Source organism: Curcuma longa, chromosome 9 (genome assembly GCF_044706935.1).
Source record: "Curcuma longa cultivar G26 ecotype Majalengka, Jawa Barat chromosome 9, ITB_CL_G26_1.1, whole genome shotgun sequence".
NCBI classification, from domain to species: Eukaryota; Viridiplantae; Streptophyta; class Magnoliopsida; order Zingiberales; family Zingiberaceae; genus Curcuma; species Curcuma longa.
The window spans coordinates 1,806,359-1,826,101 of NC_133869.1; the positions used below are offsets into that span (position 1 = coordinate 1,806,359).

The 19,743-nt window shown below is 40.0% G+C and overlaps 1 long non-coding RNA gene across 1 annotated transcript; it reads left to right on the plus strand.

Moving 5' to 3' along the window:
• The first annotated feature begins 13,382 nt into the window (after positions 1–13,382).
• Positions 13,383–16,454, plus strand: LOC141834341 (uncharacterized). The gene is made up of 7 exons (XR_012602315.1): positions 13,383–13,554; positions 13,647–13,729; positions 13,838–13,919; positions 14,028–14,113; positions 14,191–14,237; positions 14,928–15,001; positions 16,167–16,454. It is a non-coding gene; the product is annotated as an uncharacterized LOC141834341 (long non-coding RNA).
• Positions 16,455–19,743: the final 3,289 nt, after the last annotated feature.

Here is a 19,743-nt window from a genome sequence, read left to right on the forward strand (position 1 = left end):
GCCGTGCCTCACAGGCACGGCCGTGCTTCACACCAGAGCGAAGTCAGGGTCTGGCCGTGCCTCACAGGCACGGCCGTGCCTCACACCAGAACGAAGTTGTCTGGCCGTGCCTCAAGAAACAAGCAAAGACAGGGCTTCAGACCAGAGAAGGGCCAGCTCCTGGCCGTGCCTCCTAGGCACGGCCGTGTCCCGCACCAGCAAAGAGACAGCGCATGGCCGTGCCTCCCAGGCACGGCCGTGCCACTTTTCCAGGACAGAGCTTTGCTTGGGCCGTGTCTCACAGACACGGCCGTGTCTTCTGCCAGAGCTTCAACCGTGCCTGGCCGTGCCTCATAGGCACGGCCGTGCCTTTTTCCAGAACGAAGACCACACATGGCCGTGTCTATCAGACACGGCCGTGTGTCTCCAGCAGGCCGCCTCCAGAAGCACCCTTTGCCCTGGCCGTGTCTATCAGACACGGCCGTGTGACGGGGCCGTGTGCAGCGAACTTAGGGCATATAAATAGCATCCTATGAGCCCTAAGCAAAGGGAGAGACCTTGGGGAGTGTTCTTGAGCCGCCGTACCACCATCCGGAGCCGAAATCGACGATCCAATCATCCGATTGGAGCTATTCCTCCGCCTCCGTTCCGCCGACGAGAAGATTGCAAGCCGGAGAAGAAGAACTTCATTGATAAGTCCTATTTCCCCTTTTCTTTCTCTAGTTTAGGGATTAGGATGTTTATTTGTATTTCTTCTTCGATTTGTACTCTCTCCGTCATGGAGTAGTTCCTTAGATTCTAGGATGTAGGAGATTCGAGTGTATTGGATGATTCTATCTTGTGGATTTGTATTTACCATGTCTATGATATATTTTGCATTTGCTTTATGGATTGTTTGTCTATTGTGCTTATATGGATGATGTGATTGTAATGGATTCAATTCATAAGGATAGGGATTTTTGTGGTTTGAGGATGTATTAGGCCGTAACTGCCGGAGTGCCTGTGTGACAGACAGGAGAGCTACCAACCGGGCGAGTCCGAAGACACCCTTAGATTAGAATGAGTCCTTATGAGAGATAGCTAATGGCTATAGTGAACTAGGAAGGGATCCCTTAATTGGGTATTCGGTGACAGAGAGTAGTACACTAGTAGTAATGCCGGAGTGCCCGTGTGACAGACGGGAGAGCTATTAACCGGGCTATCTGGTGTCGTTCCAACCTAGGGATCGTAGCATTAGGAATTTATTGATTATTCCGAGGAAACCTGACGAGGTCTAATTGGATATTTTGGTTAGAATCTCTGCAATTGTAAGGATATGGAGGAATGGTAAGGAGTCCACAGTCGATCATTCAATACCTCGAGGATACCGAAGTCCTAGGATCGTTTCACACCCACTTCACTTAGTCGATCTTGTCTTTGGTGGAGGTTTAGGAGTTCACTTTCACCCCCACTTTCCACAATTCAACCCACAAACAAACCGGATCTCTCCAACTCTTCTTGTATCGGTTTAGCGAATTATTCCACAGTCCCAGTGGATCGATATTTTATTACTTCGACGACACCCGTATACTTGCGGGCGCTGTCATGCTATTTATATGCCCTAAGTTATGCTGCACACGGCCCCATCACACGGCCGTGTTTGATAGACACGGTCAGGGCAAAGGGTGCTTCTGAAGGTGGACTGCTAGAGACACACGGCCGTGCCTGAGAGGCACGGCCATGTGTGATCTTCGTTCTGGTAAGAGGCACGGGCGTGCTTATGAAGCACGGCCAGGCACGGTTGAAGCTCTGGAAGAAGACACGGCCGTGTCTGTGAGACACGGCCTAAGCAAATCTTTGTCCTGGAAAAGTGGCACGGCCGTGCCTGGGAGGCACGGCCATATGCTGTCTCCTTGCTGGTGCGGGACACGGGCGTGCCTAATAGGCACGGCCAGGAAATGGCCCTTCTCTGGTCTGAAGCCCGGTCTTTGCTTGTTTCTTGAGGCACGGCCGTGCCTGTGAGGCACGGCCAAACCCTAGCCTCGTTCTGTTGGAACACACGGCCGTGCCTGTGAGACACGACCAGTACATGTAACACCCGTAATTTTCCTTCAATAATGTCTGGATATTAATGAATGATAATTCCTCGATATTAAGGAATGATAGCTTAAGTTTAGAGGAAAATCTAGTAGAAATACTAAATGGGCCTTAATGTTAAATAGGCTTCTAACCTTAATGGGCCATTTATGGGCTCTATGGGCTAATGTGTTTTTAAATGGGCTTTTCCCTTATATGGGTTAGCTAATGATAAAAATAAATGAAATGGGCCTTGAATGATGGATAAGTTAAATGGGCTTATCTCATCTCATGTGGGCTTTGCCTAAAATAAAAAGAAAGAAAAAAATGGAGGTGCCAAGGATTGAACCTTGGACCTCAAGAAAATTGGCAAGCCTAATGGATGCATGAGGTAACCATAAGCTCTAGCAAGAATATATTAGAAGGATAAAGGAATTGTTATTTAAGAGTAAGGGCATATGAGGAGACATCTTAACAAGTGGAGAAACACAACTTTTCCTCTACTAATAATGATGAGTATTGATTAAGGGAGTTACCAAATGCTAAATTGGAAACCTCCTTCTCCCTTTCTTTATAAACCCCCTCTCCTCACCAAAATCCATTCTTCTTGTTTCTCCTCACCGAAACCTCTCTCTCTTTTCCTCTCTTCTTCCCCCTTGTGGCCGAGAGTCTTGAAGATCCTCCCTTCCTCCACCAATCTTTCAAGACAAGGGACACTAGGGCTAAGGCTTGAAGGCTTAGGGAAGCAAGGAAGAGGAACCAAGGAGCTTTAAAGTTAAAGGGTTTCATCTTCTTGTGTTGAGGGTATAATTCTATGGACTCAAGGACCAAGTGTAAGTTTCCCCTCACTTGCAACATAATTGCTTATGTTGTGGTTTCATGGTTTTTCCTAATGCTTATGCTTTGTGGTTGCAAGAATCATGATGAAACCTTTTTGAATGTTTCGGCTAAGTGCATGTTAGGGTTTAGACGATGATTTTTAAAATCTAATCCATGGGCTCATATGTTTTAAAATGTTTTTATTCATGATCTAGAATTTTGTGGTTAGTTCTAAAGTTAATCAAAGGAAAAACCTATTTCAAGGTTTCGACCATGATGGACTATAGGGTTTAGGTGATGATCTTAGAACCTAACTATGGCTTAATGTATGTATAATGAACTTGTATGAAGATGAGAGGTTATTTGGTTTAACCTAACCCATGTTATGCATGCTATGGGTTTCGGCAACATGATGGTTTAAGGGTTTCAAAGTCATGTTTGAACAAGTTTGTTTACAAATGATCCATTAAGATGTCATAGAATGAATTAGCCTTTATGTGTTTAAGAACCTAGGATTTCTATGAATGTAAGTTTCGGCCATGAAGAGATTTAGGGTTACAAGTTAGGTTTAAGCATGGAAATGATTACATGAGTCATGCAATGTTTACCATGCTTTGAACCATGTTGTATACCCTAAGCATTCGGTCAACTAAAGAGTTAGGGTTTGGATTTATGCTATGAACCTAACTAGAGTTTCAAGTAAAGAGTTAGGAGGGTCTAAAGCTTATGTGGTTAAATTTTTAACCTAAGTTTGCCATATGCAAGTTCGGCCAAACCATGATAAGGAAGAAGGGCGGGGTTTTAAAACTTAACCATAGTTGCAAACCCTAGTTAATGATGTATTATGGTAAGATGATGTATGAAGGCTTATGATTTAAGCTAAGAGCTTAAGTAACCCTATAAGGATTCGGCTAACCTAGGGTAGGTTTCGGCCAAGTGAAGGTAACCAAAGAAGAGTCGGTTTATCCTCAACTATGATTATCAACCTTGGTTAGGGATGTATCATGATAAGGTAATGTATGAAGGGCTAACCCTAGAGAAAGTGGGTTTAGCTAATAAGACTATGATGTGAGGTTTCATGCCATATGAAATGAAATGGAAATGATACATGAATGTTCATTATGCTATGATAAGAAAATGTAAAGGAACATTCATGATGAAATGAGAAGGAAGCATGTAACATGCTAGGTTGAAGGATAGTAGACCTAGCTAGGCTGAAGGATAGTAGACCTAGTAACCTGCTATATGAAAAAGAAATGAAAAGGATACTTGAATGTTAACCATGTTGATGTTATGTGTTATCTCATGCCAAGGCTTAGTAATGAGATTATGATATGATGTAACATGCTATATGAAAGGAAATGATGCATGAATGTTCATTAAGCTATGATAAAGACCAAGGTCTTATAAAGAAAGGAAAGGAACATTCATGATGAAAATGAAATGAAAGCATGTACATCTCAACTCGAGGAAGAAAACTCCCGACTAAGAATTCAAGTCAGTGATCTCACACGATCGCTTGAAAAATTCACCGACGGGTCCAAGAATCTGAAAATGATGCTTGGATCACAGAAGGCTGGATACAACCGATCGGGCATCGAATATACTACAAAACAAAAATCATTTATTGCACTTACACGTAGAAACCAAACACGAGTCCAAGCGTGGGTTCCTAAGTCTCGACTGGTTAACCCAGTCAGACCGAAGCCGATTTTTGAAATGTATACTTAATTGGTTGAAGGCTAAACCTAAATCTAACTTAAAATTAATCAAGTATAGATACCTTTCACAATAAACAAAGATAAAATTGGAATCATCTCACATCCAACTCATAGATTAACTGTTTGATCATTTAGACTGGGTGAGATGAATAGGTAATAAACTAGAAATAACCCAACAAACAAGTTTTCGAAATCAATCAAACCATAAAATGCAAGGATTGAGCCTCGGGGAGCCATCCTTATTAAATTAATTAAATTGCAAGGATTGAGCCTCGGGGAGCCATCCTTCAAATTGATTAATTAAACAATTTTTCAAAATTAAATTAACTTCAAAATTAATTAAACAAATTTTTCAAAATTAAATTAACTTCAAAATTAATTAAACAAATTTTTCAAAAAAATTAAATTAACTTCAAAATTAATTAAACAATTTTCAAAATTAAATTAACTTCAAAATTAATTAAACAATTTTAAACAAAATTTTCAAAATTAAATTAACTTCAAAATTAATTAAACAAATTTTTCAAAAATAAATTAATTTTTAAAAATTAAATTAACTTCAAAATTAATTAAACAAATTTTTCAAAATTAAATTAACTTCAAAATTAATTAAACAAAATTTTCAAAATTAAATTTAAAATTAAAAAAATTAAGCAAAACCTTAGAACGAACCTTCCTTCTCGCCGAAAAGCATATCTGAGTCGACTCAGATCACCATCGGAGTCGACTCAGGTGCAGTCAACGGAACGGCGGGAGTTTTCCCGCGAAAACGTCGTTTCACCTGCCAGAGTCGACTCACACCGCTTTCTGAGTCGACTCATATCGCTACCTGAGTCGACTCAAGACCCTGGAGTCGACTCAGATCACGTTATAAAACAGAATCGGCAGACGCCGATTCTTCACGCGCCAGCTCTCATCAAATTCCGTTTTCTCCTCGATTTTTCTCACAATTTCATCCAAGGAAAGCCTCATTTCACACCATGGGTCCCAAGTAATCCTTCTAACTTAATCTTTGTCATTTTTCTTTCTTTTGTTTTCTATTACTTATAAAATATTACTTGTTTAGACGGGCAAAAAGGGTTAGAGAGCCTGCGTTTGATAGTAACCCCTCAGCCGACCCTAGGTTTCCAACCGAAGGACACAGACTTAGGTTTAACGAGACTACCTATGTTGCACTTCACTGTAGATCATTAGATAGAGCATTCTTTACACGCTCCTGCCCCTTAACTATTCAGACCATAACCCACTACCATTTAGATCGACTTGTCTACTGCACACTTCCTATAAACACCACCCTGTGTTCAGAGTTTTACAACAATCTTGACCTTCAGGATGACAACACCATTATCTCTAGAGTCGGGCGTAGAACCATCACAATCACACCAACAATGATCAATACTTTTCTTGGACTTAGACCCTCCGCATCTCAGTTCGTAGTATATCCCCACTCTTGCATGCCATTCGATGACCCTTACGGAGATATTACCCTAGATGTGATGCACACCTACTTCTTTCAGCAGGACAGAGCCCCTGGTATGGTTTACTTCCCCTCCACCGATCTGCGAGTCCAGGAGTATGTACTTTACCGAGTTGTAGTGAATTGCATCCTACCATTGTCCACCAAAAATCTTAACAAAATGAGACCCTTTCACTCATTTATTCTTTATGCCTTCACTCACAGACTCGAGCTTGATCTTGGACTCCTCATTTTTCATACTATCGTCTATGCTGCCTCTGTAGTGACCAGTAGGAGAGTACACATGCCATACTGTCATATTTTGACAGGTATATTTGGTTCTCTAGGAGTAGATACCACCATAGGTGAGGTCACACCCCTTAGAGACTATGACAGTATTGGCAGCAGACAGATCACCCTAGGTCACATAGAGGTTAGTGCTGAGGGGAGACTATCGTGGAGGCAGCCTCGGATCCCACCTCCACAGGACCAGGACCAGGACCAGCCCCAGCCAGACTTAGCAGACGTAGACATAGGAGCAGAGATAGAGGAGCTCTTAGCTCTACCTGATGCACCAGCTCCACCTCCTCCCATGACTACAGACCAGAGATTAGATAGGATGGAGGGTACTCTACAGACAGTTATTGGACGACTGGATGCACAGTCTGCTAGTATGGCTGAGATTTTACAGCTTGTGAGAGCACTACAGATTCCACCACCCCCGCCTCCTCCATAGACAGATTATTCGACACTTTGACTAGATATTTTGGATGTGACTTCTAGACTTGTTTTGGATATTTGACTGTCTTGGATGTTTGACTTGGTGCATGTATATGTCTTACTTTTTACTTTATGTCGTTACATTTGCATCATTATAAACTCGTTAGGCTTATGTTTAGTAGAGTAGGAAAAAGAAATTTGTCTTTTAAAATACATGTTTTCAAATCTATTATAAGTATATTTTAAAAATAATTTCAAAACTATTATATTCTTTCAAAATTATTTTTTTTTCTTCTTCAAAGTTTATTTCAAAATTAAAGCAAATGGATATTTTTGCCTTAGACTAGAAGCAATCCCCTAGAAAGCATGATCCTATAGATCTAGGTGGACATCTCACAAAACACACTAGATACCTTGTTTGTGTTTGCTAAAACATAGAACGGGTGAGATGTATAGGAATCTAGTCTAAGCTAAAAACAGATGCTTTAAGTCAGTGCATCAACTAAAAACAGCTTAGACTTTAATTCATATTGATCAAGTTAAGTGTCCCAACATACAAATCAAATTTTTAAATTGGGATGATACACTTTAACTTGGCTGACTGGGTCAACGCTTCTACTTTCTAGTAGTTAGCTAGAATCTAAAGTCAGACACTCGCCCCAAAGGAAATATTTTTTTTGTCTAAATTAAGTTTATTTAGTAAACTCAAGTCTTGGACTCAATCCCTTAGAACCCAATTTTTGATTATGTCAAAGGGGGAGAGAACTGAGGTTCAATTTAAGTTAGACAAAAAGCTAAAAATTCAAGTGTTTTAAGTTACTTGAAAAAGGGGGAGTGAAGGATTCAGGGGGAGCAAAACACACTTGCACTTGAAAATGATAATCATATTATTAAACTGCTCATTTTATACTCCTGTCTTGAATATGGTTGTTTAATTGTGATTAAGTAACTTAACTTGAAACCTTAAGTTGCCATAATCAAAAAGGGGGAGATTGTTAGTGCAGGAAGCACTAGCAGGTCGAACCTATGTTTTGATTATGGAACTAGGATCAAGTTAAGTATGTGGTTTGACTAATCAGCTTGAAGTGAGTTTTTCAGAGAACAGGTTAAAGTCCTAGTTGTAGACTAGGCAAAGGAAAGTCCTGATTTGAAGGATCAGGCAGAAGTCTTGGCAGAGTCAACGTGCACCAGGCAAGATCTGGACTTGGGTCAGGAGGATCAAGTTGCAGAAAGCTGGACTTGGGTCAAGAGGACAAGTTGCAGCAGAAGACTGGACTGTAGGTCAGTTGCAGTTAAAGTCCTGGGGGGCAACGACAGAGCCGAGCACAAGTCCAACAAGTCAGGAGGACTTGGTTGGCATCAGGTAAATTCTCCTGAGTGGAGTGGGTGAAGACGCGTTCCTACGAGGAACTGTAGGCGCCGGTCTAACCCAGGATCTCACCGGAGATCCGAAGTTAAGACTCGGAGTTGGTTCAGCGAACCAACTCAATATCTTTTATACATGTTAAGCTAACCTTGGTGCAGGAAGAAAAACAGATCAACTCAGGCCGAAAATCTGGTTTTCGGACCTGGAGTCGACTCAGATGGGTTCTGGAGTCGACTCCAGCCGAATCAGCCAGAAGTCAAGGTCTGCGCGTCGAGATTTCTGCCAAATCGACCTGGAGTCGACTCAGATGGCAATTTGAGTCGACTCAGAGTCAAAAGTTATCGTCTCCGCCGCCAACGAAGCTGGAGTCGACCCAGAATGCAAGATGAGTCGACTCAGATGAGATGAACGTTAACAGAGATAGAGTTTTATCTGCCACATCAGCTGGAGTCGACCCAGATGGCAATCTGAGTCGACTCAGGTCGGCTATATAAGCAGGCCGCGAGCAGGAGCCGAGTATACACCTCATTTAACGCTCTCTTCACGTTCTCCCGACGATCTCTACGCTTCATTTCTTCGACGTCGGTGCTGCACCTGCTTCAAGCTTCTTCAACGAACACCGAGACGCCGAAATCGCAACTCCGGGGAATCGAAAAATTTGGTAACGATTTTGTACTTTAAATTCAGCAATTATCCTGTAATTAATCGTTGTACCGAATTTTTCGATATACTTGCTACCGTAAGGGGCAAGCATCTTAGTGGATTGCCCAAAGTAAACGGTCAAGGACCGTGGGCCTTGGAGTAGCAGCGTTGCGCTGTGAACCAAGTAAAAACAAACTGAGTCATTTACTTTCGTTTTTGTCTTCTTTCGCTATTATTCTATCGCTTCCGCTTCGTACTCGGGATTTATCAAAAAATTGAAAAGCGTGCAAACACGCTATTCACCCCCCCTCTAGCGTGTTTTCCGATCCTACAATTGGTATCAAACGGGTTCGCGCTAGAGGGGGGGTGAATAGCGCGGCGTTCGTTGAAAATCGTTCTCTGTAAAAACACTTGGCAGCGGAAATTAGAAAACACACAGAGAGGACACGTGAATTTACTTGGTTCCCAACCCCCAGGGTCAGTACGTCCAAGGCCTATGTACGGCAACGTCCGTCCACTATGGGCAATGTAAAGATAGAAAGTAAATGCAATAAGTAAAAAGAAACCAAACAAACAGAGCCGATCTGGACGATCCTGAGCGTCGAGCACCCCTCCTGGATCTTCCCCGGCTGCAACCGTCTGGTCCCGTTCACGTTCGGTGGCAGGACTTGTGAGAATAGAGGCGTAGAAATTTATGTTACAAGCTCTTGGTCGAAGCCCCCTTATATAACGGTCCTGAGTTAACTCAGATGCCCATCTGGGTTGACTCCAGCTTGTAGGATCTGGATTAGCGCTAGAGGGGGGGGGGGGGGTGAATAGCGCGGCGTTCGTTGAAAATCGTTCTCTGTAAAAACACTTGGCAGCGGAAATTAAACACAACCAGAAAGACACGCGGGGATTTACTTGGTTCCTAACCCCCCAAGGTTAGTACGTCCAAGGCCTATGTACGGCAACGCCCGTCCACTAATGGTCTCCTTCCCGAACCTTGTTCGGAGGCGGAGAAACCCGTCTTACAGTCAATAGAAGAATAAACAAATAATAGAATAAATGCAGTAAGTAAAAGAAATAACCAAATTGTGCGGCCGGATCTGAGAGGTCCTGAGCGACAAACGCTCCTCCTGGATCTTCCCCGGCGGCAGTTATCTGGTCCCGTTCGCGTTTGGCGGTAGCACTTGTGAGATTGGAGGCTAATGACTTGAATACATTGCTTCTGCACGTTCACGGCCTTATATACTGCTCCTGAGTCGACTCAGATGTCAATCTGGGTCGACTCCAGCTTGCGTGGCGGATAAAACTTCATTCTGCTCGTTATCTGCCGTCCGAGTCGACTCAAATGCCCTTCTGAGTCGACTCCAGCCTCTTGAGTCGACTCCAGCCCGAATCTGAGTCGACTCCAGAAACCTTTTTTGTAGATCTCTGAAAGGGCTTCGCAACGCATCTGACCGTGCCTCGTTTGGAGTCCCGAGTCAAAAGTTATGACCCGTTGAAGTTGACCCTGCATTATGGTTCCTGCAAAACAAGCATTAAAACAACCAAGCCAACCTAGCTTTACCTTGTGGGTCTAACTTCGGATTTCTACCGAAATCCTGGGTTAGTCTAACCCACTCCATTCTGGAGAATTTATGCCAACCAAGTCCTCCAGACTTGTTGGACTTGTGCTCGGCTCTGTCTTTGCCCCCCATGACTTTAACTGCAACTGACCTACAGTCCAGTCTTCTGCTGCAACTTGTCCTCCTAGACCAAGTCCAGCTCTCTACTGCAACTTGGTCACCCAGACCAAGTCCAGATCTTACCTGGTGCACGTTGACTCTGCCAAGACTTCTGCCTGATCTTCCAAACCAGGACTTTCCTTTGCCTAGCCTACAACTAGGACTTCCCTTGCCCAGCTTCACTCACTAGGACTTCCCTTGCCTAGTTTAACCAACTAGGACTTCCTCTGCCTAGTTTGACCAACTAGGACTTCTCGCTAGTCAACCGACTAGACTTGCTCACATCCACACACCCAAACATCAGATCATGTTTGGGTCAACCCTTGGTCAAACTGACCAGACCTTAGGTACATTGTCAAACATCGAAACCTAAGGCAAGATGTTGTGCTTCTTGCACCAACAATCTCCCCCTTTTTGATGTTTGACAATTCTTAAGTTAATAATAGGTCAGGGTTTAAACCTGGGAGAATTTTATATGTATTAACTTAAGTCCCTTTTCTCCCCCTTGTCACACATCAAAAACCACTTTTATAAGTCAAAATAATATTAAGTGGATTTTCCTTGCACCAACAATAATGGTCTCCCTATGGTCACAACTAAGTCCTTGACAATTCTTGAAAGACCATAGTAGATTGAAATAAGTTTTGAAATGGTAATTTTTTTAAAAGTAAATTTTCAAAGTTATTTTGTAAAGAGTTGAAAACATTTTCAAAAGGGTTTTCAAAAATAAATTGGTAAAATGATTTTCAAAAATGATTTTCGAAAGAAGGTTTCAAATATAGGGGTTCAAAAGTTTTTTTGCAAAATATTAGATTTTGAAAATTAGTTATTGTCTTTTTAAGTTAGAATCTCCCCCTTAACCTGACACGTCCTCAGGGTTCTTTGTTGACCACAAAATAATCTCCCTGTGTGTCTAAGGGTTTGACCTAAAAGAAAAAGAGCATACTAATTTTTAAAGAAGATAGATAGATTTTTTTTGAAAAATTATTTATTATCCTTTTTAAATTAGAATCTCCCCCTTAACTAGACACGTTCTCGGGGCCCTTTGTTAACTACAAAGCAAACTCCCCATGTGTCTTAGGGTTTGATACTAAATCAAAAAGAATATATTAATTTTGGAAAATATAGAGGTTTTTCAAACAGTTTAAGAGGAAAATAATTTTACTCCTTTGATCTGACCTCCCCCTAAATCTGACACTTTCCTAGGGCTTCTTGTTGACTACAAGACAAACTCCCTAAGTGTCTTAGAGGTTATTTGAATCAAAGTAGAGTAAATAAATATTTTTCAAAAGATTTTTTAAAATAATTTTTTTAAAGGAAATAATTTTGCTCTTTTTGATTTTAGACCTCCCCTAAATCTGACATTTCCTTAGGGCTCCTTGTTGACCACAAGGTAAGTTCCCTAAATGTCTTAGAGGTTAGTCTAAATCCAATTGGAGCAAATGTTTTTTTTTAAAAGATATTATTAATTGAACTTTTAAGCTTGGGCTCCCCCTAAATCTGACACTTCCTTAGGGCTGCTTGTTGACCACAAGTCAATCTCCCTATGTGTCTTTAGGAGTTGTTCCAAGTTAAAAGACCAATTATAAAATAGATTTCAAAAAGATTTTTTTTTTAAAAAAGATTTTAGAGAATTTTAAACTTAGTTTTAAAGAGGTCTTTTTAAAATATGAGTCTTTCAAGAATGACCTCCCCCTGAACTAGACACTCTCTTAGTACGTCCTTGTTGACCACAAGGATTTTCTGCCTATGTGTCTTAGAGTTTTGACTTAGTGTTGACCTAAAGATTTGTGTCTAATGTGTTGGTCAACCAATTTTCCAAAGATATGGGGTTTTGAAAATTTATATTATAGATACACCCAGCAAGCATGAAACTCAAGGAAATATCAATTTTCAAAAATAGTTTTTATTAAAATATATCTAATAGATTTTGAAAAGATTTTCAAAACTTTGTACTTTAAAGTCCTTATCATCTCACCCGTTCTAAGTGCCTCAGTACATGGCAAACAGTGGTTACCTTGTGGGATCTGTGAGATGAATTGTCAATTTTATCTTTATTAAATTTAAGTTATTTTCTAATGAATTTTTGACCTTGAGTTAGATTCAAGTTTAACCGTCAATCAATTAAGTCCACATTTCAAAAATCGGCTTCCAGGTCGTGGCGAGGCAAGGGCCTTCTTTGGCCGAAGCCTTATTGGAACAACAACCACTTCCTAGACAAAGCCTTTTTAAGAAATTATGTACTTAACCAATTTATTGAGAAACCTTGGTCTAACTAGTCTAGGATGTGGCGAGGTAGCTTCGGTCAGTTCGGTTCGACTCAGTGAATCAAGTCAGGTACTCCTTACCCTTCTTGATCACTTAATCTAGCTTTCCTGACGTACTATTATCTCGCCCCACCCTGGTACTATGTTGGCAAGTGTCAATGTAAAATATCGAAACTCTTAAGGGTTAAATTGTAAATAATTTAATCCTATTTGGGTATGATTAGAAATTTTATTAGTGGAATGAAATAAATTCGTTTTATGAAGACGAAATGAACGAAGGTGGTTTCGTTCAAATCAGAGATTATTTAGTTGGTGAACCAAATGAATCAGTTTTGAACCAAATTGAACCAACTTGGTTTGGTTCGTAATGGAAGAGATTTTGACAAAATAAAAAGGATGAAAAGATTCGTCTTCCGAAGACGAATTGAGCAAAACTGGTTTGGGTTAAATCGGAGTTCGATTGGTTAGTGAACCAAGCGAACCAAGATACCCGGTTCACTACAGTGATTTGGTTCATTCCTAAAGGTTAAATGATTAAAGGGTTAATTGGTTATTAGATCTTGGTATATTTAACCCGTTAACCCGGATCCGTTAAGGAAACTACAGTACCCGCGATTCCTTGTCTCTGTTCATTCACGCGACTCTCTGTTCTCCTCTTCCACGAGCATGAGTGGTCGCCGGCGACTGGGAAGCGGTTCAAGGGAGCAATAGCGTCGAGGGTAACTGGCGATTCGCAGCGGTTGTGGCCGGAAAACCGCGAGGCGACGGCGACACGAGAAGAAGTATATCGGGCGGATCAAGAGAGAAAAGAAGACGATTGGTAAGGGATCACTTAGAATTCTATTTCTAGGGTTGAGTCTTGTAGCTTGGCCTCGATTCTTCCCTGATCTTGGATCGTCTTCTCCTCCACAGCTCATGTGCTGTGAGCCGATCAAATCGAGCTTTGGTTTCAGCCGATTTTGAGGAAATTGAGTTAGGGCAAGAAGAAACAATTGGTAAGGGTTCTTGATCTTAGACCTTGAGTTATATGATTTGGATTTCGATTTAGCCTTAGATCTATGATCGGATTTCAGAAACTTGATTTCGTTCTCTTGGTTCGGCAGTGAGTGAAGAAGAAGAAGAAGAAGAAGCCGGATCGTGGGTTGGAGTCGGATCTTGGATCCTACGGTTGATTGGAGATTAGAGGTGAGATTCATTCCTTGCTTTGGTGTATTTTTGTTGTGGGTTGGATGATCTTGTCGATGGTAATGTGTTACTGTACTATTGAGTTTTGTTTGTTCCTGTTTGGAACAGAATCTAGAGCTAAGGTTTGAATGATGAATTGGGCTCAGATCTGAGATCGGGGCTTGGATTAGGACTTGAAATGGTTTGATCTAAAGGTAAGTCCTCTTGATGTTGGTTTAGATGTGGTTGATTAGCAAATTTTTGATTGGAGTTGGTTTGTTGATGTCGACAGTAACCAAGATCAAGAACACAGATAGGGCAAAGGCAATTGAATCAAAGGTAAGTTCTTGTAAGTAGGTCCTTGTAGTTCAACCTATATGATGATGATTGTGTTTGGATTTGCTCTATGGTTAGGATAGGGATCGGTGAAGTTCTGTTTATGATCCTTGGATTAAGATTGTAATTGATTTATTGATTATGGAGTTGTTAACCTTAGTTTGAATCTAACCAACCATGATTAAGCTGGTTAAGGTTGGATTGATTAGTTTAGGTTTAATTAAACCTGAAATCATTTGGGTTAATGAGTTAATATAATTAATTAATTAATTGGTTAATATAATTAATCAATTAATTAGTTACATTGTGTTAATAGATAACCTAAACTCGGATCTAATTAACCATGATTGATTTAGTTAGGTTAATGCCTATTAAATCTAACGTGGGTTAACTTAGGGTTGATTAAATGGAGAATTAACTATATTAATTGAATAATGAAATTAATTAATTAATTAGTTAATCTCTATTAGTATCAACTTAAAGATTGGACTAATCTAACCTAAGGTTGATTGATTAGCTTATGTTTGATTGATTAATTAGTTAAACCTTTGTTAATATCGACCTAAAGATTAGATTAATCTAACTCGAGTTACGGTTAGTTAAAGAGGGTTAAAGTAACCCTTAGAGTTTTCTTTGGTTAGATTAGGGTTTCTTTGATGTATCATTGCATTTAGAGTTATTACTCTTTTGCAGGACCCTGAGCGATTATAGGATCTTATCCTATACGAGGATATATTTTGGAGGTTCTATTCGACATGCGGTTACAGGTGGATAGTCTACTGTATTGAGTCAATACAGTTCCTTTCTTATTTTCAGTACATGCTTTCTTTCATTTCTACAGATTAGGTTATTATCATGCTCTTATACTTGCTGGTAGATTAGACGCTTATGATACTCCTGTTTATCACATGCTTGATCTTATTTCTTTGACCTTAGCTTCAGTTCTGTTGATACCTTGATATTTGAGATCATCGTTTACTTATGATTAGGTTGGTTATGTCTATTTCTATTATACGATCATCATCATTTTGATACTTATGATCAGTAGGGTTCCTTCTTTAGTACCTACGCATGTTAATTAACACGGTGTTAATTAACATGGTAGAGGATGATTGTTCTGACTTGTTCATGTCATCATGACGCATGGGCTCGATTGTAAATCCCGAAGGGGTGTATCGTGCCGGTAGTTGGCCTATAGCGATATAGGTGGTTATTACCCTTCCATCACGGTGATGGTGACTGTATGACCTTCACGCTGCAGTCGAGCTGTATGGCCTTCACGCTGCAGCTGAGTCAGTGGCTTGATCTCGACACCATGATAGGGTGGTACTCGGTCTGGCTATGTGAGCTGTATGGCCTTCACGCTGCAGCCATAGCCCGGTTGTATGGCCTTCACGCTGCAGCCGAGAGTGTTTACTCTGGACGAGCATTGAGGACAGCACTGGCCATAGGTATAGTACGTAGCCATGACGGGGCTACCTACTTTGGCTACCGGACTACTTTGTTGTAGTGCTGGATCCATAGCCATGCCCATCCTCCGGCTCATATATATATATATGGGGTGCGGCAGAGGTTGGAGATTGATGTATCATATGCACACATTTGCATTTTGAGATTTGTATACATGCATTGGACCTTTCATTTGCATGTGTTACATTATGAAGTGATTGTGCACTTGTTTGATACTTGATTGACGCATTGCATAACATGATCATGCATGTGGATTATTATATGTACCTGAGATATGACATTGCTTATATGATACCTGTAGGAGTTACTGTTCCTTACACTAGTCTCCTGTTGCTTACTGTTATACCTCTTTCATACCTGCTCTATTATGATTTACCTTTTTGAGCATGTACTTCTTTCTGATTATCCACTGAGTATATTTGTACTCACCATTTGGACTCTGGGATTTTTCTGTCTTCCCAGATATCAGGTAGGAGACTACAGTTGATGCCGAGGAGATCCTGCCAGTCTGAGCATCTCACAGCAGATCATGATACATTTGTATTGTGGACTTATGTATTGGTTCTTGTGTCTCTGTAGTGGTTTTACTTGCTTACAGTGGAGTTTTATGCATTGTGATGATACTTTGGGTTTTATTACTTGCTTTTATGAGTATATGTGATTTTGGATTTCGTTCTCTGCTCGAGACTTTGCTATATGGAGTTTTCCGCTGCTTATTATCTTCTTTGCGAAGATTTAACGAGTTTTATTCGTTAGTAGTTTTTCGGATGCATTACATATATAGTAGGATGTATTGAGTGACCGTGTGGGTCACATTTATGTTTCTGTACTTGTATAAATCTATAGCATGTTATGGATTGGCCGTGTAGGCCTTATATATGTGTATGTATCCAGGGAATTGTCATAGATACAGGGGAGATGCTGTCGAAATTTTTCGGACGGCCGTCTCTCGGGTCGTGACAGTCAATCACTCATGTGTCCTTAACTAACCGTTCTAGATTAAACGTTAAGTAAATATGATGACATGACATGGTATATGCATTTAAAATAAGGCGGATGCATGTCATGGCAAGTATGCATGAGTCAAACAATTTAGTCAATAATTTTTTATTTCTAAGAATGTATCAAATTCTCGATTTGATACATTTCGTGTGGACCCGCGAACGTGTCAACCCACTTTGACACATTTTGAGTTTTATTTAATTTTATGTTTCATTTGGTAATATTTTATTTTAGTTTTATAATTACAGTAATTTATCTTAATTAGGTTCATAGCTTTTAAGTGTTAATTTAATTTTGAAAATTGTTTAATTAATTTTGAAGATTATTTAATTTTGAAAATTATTTAATTAATTTTGAAGATTATTTTAATTAGGTTAATCGTAAGGATGGCTCCCCGAGGCTCAATCCTTGCAATTTAATTAATTTCGAATTTTGATTTAATTTCGAGTTTTGGTTAATTTTAATTAATTTCGAATTTAAATTATTAATTAAGAATTATTAATTTAGGTTTGAATTATTATTGGATTAGATTAATTTGTTGAATTAGATTTAGATTTGATTTGAATTGTTAAAATTTGTTTTCCTAAATTTTAGGATTTAATTTTGAATTTTAGATTTTAAATTTTTTTTTGGAATTATTAGAATTTTAATTTATTTTAAATTCTTCTTGAGAAGTCCTATCTTCTTTTGGAGTGATTTAGTCTCGTCTTCGGTTTTAACTATTTTCTTAGTTAAGTTAATTATTATTGAATATAATTTTTCTTCACTTAAAGTAGAGTTCTTTAATGTGTCATAATTAAAAGATACAGAATTATAATTAATTTTATTATTCAATTTTGAATTAATTTTAGTATTTATCTTGTTGAAATTTGAATTTTTCTTATTATTAAGATTATCACGAATTTTTAATTTCGAATTATTTGAATTTGAATTATTATTAACTTTGATAGGTTTTGAATTTTTCTTATTAGTAGGATTATCTTGAATTTTTAGTTTCGAATTACTTGGTAAATTTGAAATAGTCAAATTATCTTGATTTTTATTATTCTTATCTTGTTCGTTTGAATTTTTATTAATTTTCGGATTTATTAAATTATTTAAAGTTGAATCATTAAGTTTATCATTATCTTGGTTGGATGAGTTAAAAACTTGGTCTAATTTTTTATTTATTTGAGATAAATCTAAATTATTAAGATTTGAATTTTTAATAATTGACTTGGTTAAATTTGAATTAGTTAAATTATTACTTAATTCGGATTTATTAATTAATTTATCTAGGTTAGATGAGTTATCCTTAATTTTAGGATCTAGATTAGAATTTTTCAAATTATTTGAATTAGGGTTTGAATTGTTCAAATTTTCTGAATTTCCTAAATTATCTAAATTTTCTAAATTTGCAGAAAAATTAATTCTAGCATGATCATGCAACCTAGGGGTATTATCGTAAATTTGCGAACTTACCGGAAAGATCGCTTCCCCCAATTCAGAAGGCTTTTTCGCCGTCTTCTTCTCCGGGCACCGGTTCTTGTAGTGACCGAACTTGTGGCACTTGAAGCACTGGATGTGGTCCTTGTTTCTCCGGGCTCCTGGCATCGGTTGCCCCTTTGCCGCCGGTGGTGCCGTCCGAATCTTACGAGTAGGACACTTATTTTTGTAGTGTCCTCTCTCCCTGCACTTAAAACATATTATATGGAATTTAAAATTAATATTTAAAAACTTACTATTTTGCCCCTCCATCTTCGCTGTCTTGCTCCCTTGGCGGTTAGTCCAATCGAGAGCGCACCTTGCTCTGATACCAATTGTACGATCTGGATTAGCGCTAGGGGGGGGGGGTGAATAGCGCGGCGTTCGTTGAAAATCGTTCTCTGTAAAAACACTTGGCAGCGGAAATTAAACACAACCAGAAAGACACGCGGGGATTTACTTGGTTCCTAACCCCCCAGGGTTAGTACGTCCAAGGCCTATGTACGGCAACGCCCGTCCACTAATGGTCTCCTTCCCGAACCTTGTTCGGAGGCGGAGAAACCTGTCTTACAGTCAATAGAAGAATAAACAAATAATAAAATAAATGCAGTAAGTAAAAGAACCAAATTGTGCGGCCGGATCTGAGAGGTCCTGAGCGACAAACGCTCCTCCTGGATCTTCTCCGACGGCAGTTATCTGGTCCCGTTCGCGTTCGGCGGTAGCACTTCTGAGATTGGAGGCTAATAACTTGAATACATTGCTTCTGCACGTTCACGGCCTTATATACTGCTCCTGAGTCGACTCAGATGTCAATCTGGGTCGACTCCAGCTTGCGTGGCGGATAAAACTTCATTCTGCTCGTTATCTCCCGTCTGAGTCGACTCAAATGGCCTTCTGAGTCGACTCCAGCCTCTTGAGTCGACTCCAGCCCGAATTTGAGTCGACTCCAGAAACCTTTTTTGTAGATCTCTGAAAGGGATTCGCAACGCATTTGACCGTGCCTCGTTTGGAGTCCCGAGTCAAAAGTTATGACCCGTTAAAGTTGACCCTGCATTATGGTTCCTACAAAACAAGCATTAAAACAACCAAGCCAACCTAGCTTTACCTTGTGGGTCTAACTTCGGATTTCTACCGAAATCCTGGGTTAGTCTAACCCACTCCATTCTGGAGAATTTATGCCAACCAAGTCCTCCAGACTTGTTGGACTTGTGCTCGGCTTTGTCGTTGCCCCCCAGGACTTTAACTGCAACTGACCTACAGTCCAGTCTTCTGCTGCAACTTGTCCTCCTAGAGCAAGTCCAGCTCTCTACTGCAACTTGGTCACCCAGACCAAGTCCAGATCTTACCTGGTGCACGTTGACTCTGCCAAGACTTCCACCTGATCTTCCAAACCAGGACTTTCCTTTGCCTAGCCTACAACTAGGACTTCCTTTGCCCAGCTTCACTCACTAGGACTTCCCTTGCCTAGTTTAACCAACTAGGACTTCCTCTGCCTAGTTTGACCAACTAGGACTTCTCGCTAGTCAACCGACTAGACTTGCTCACATCCACACACCCAAACATCAGATCATGT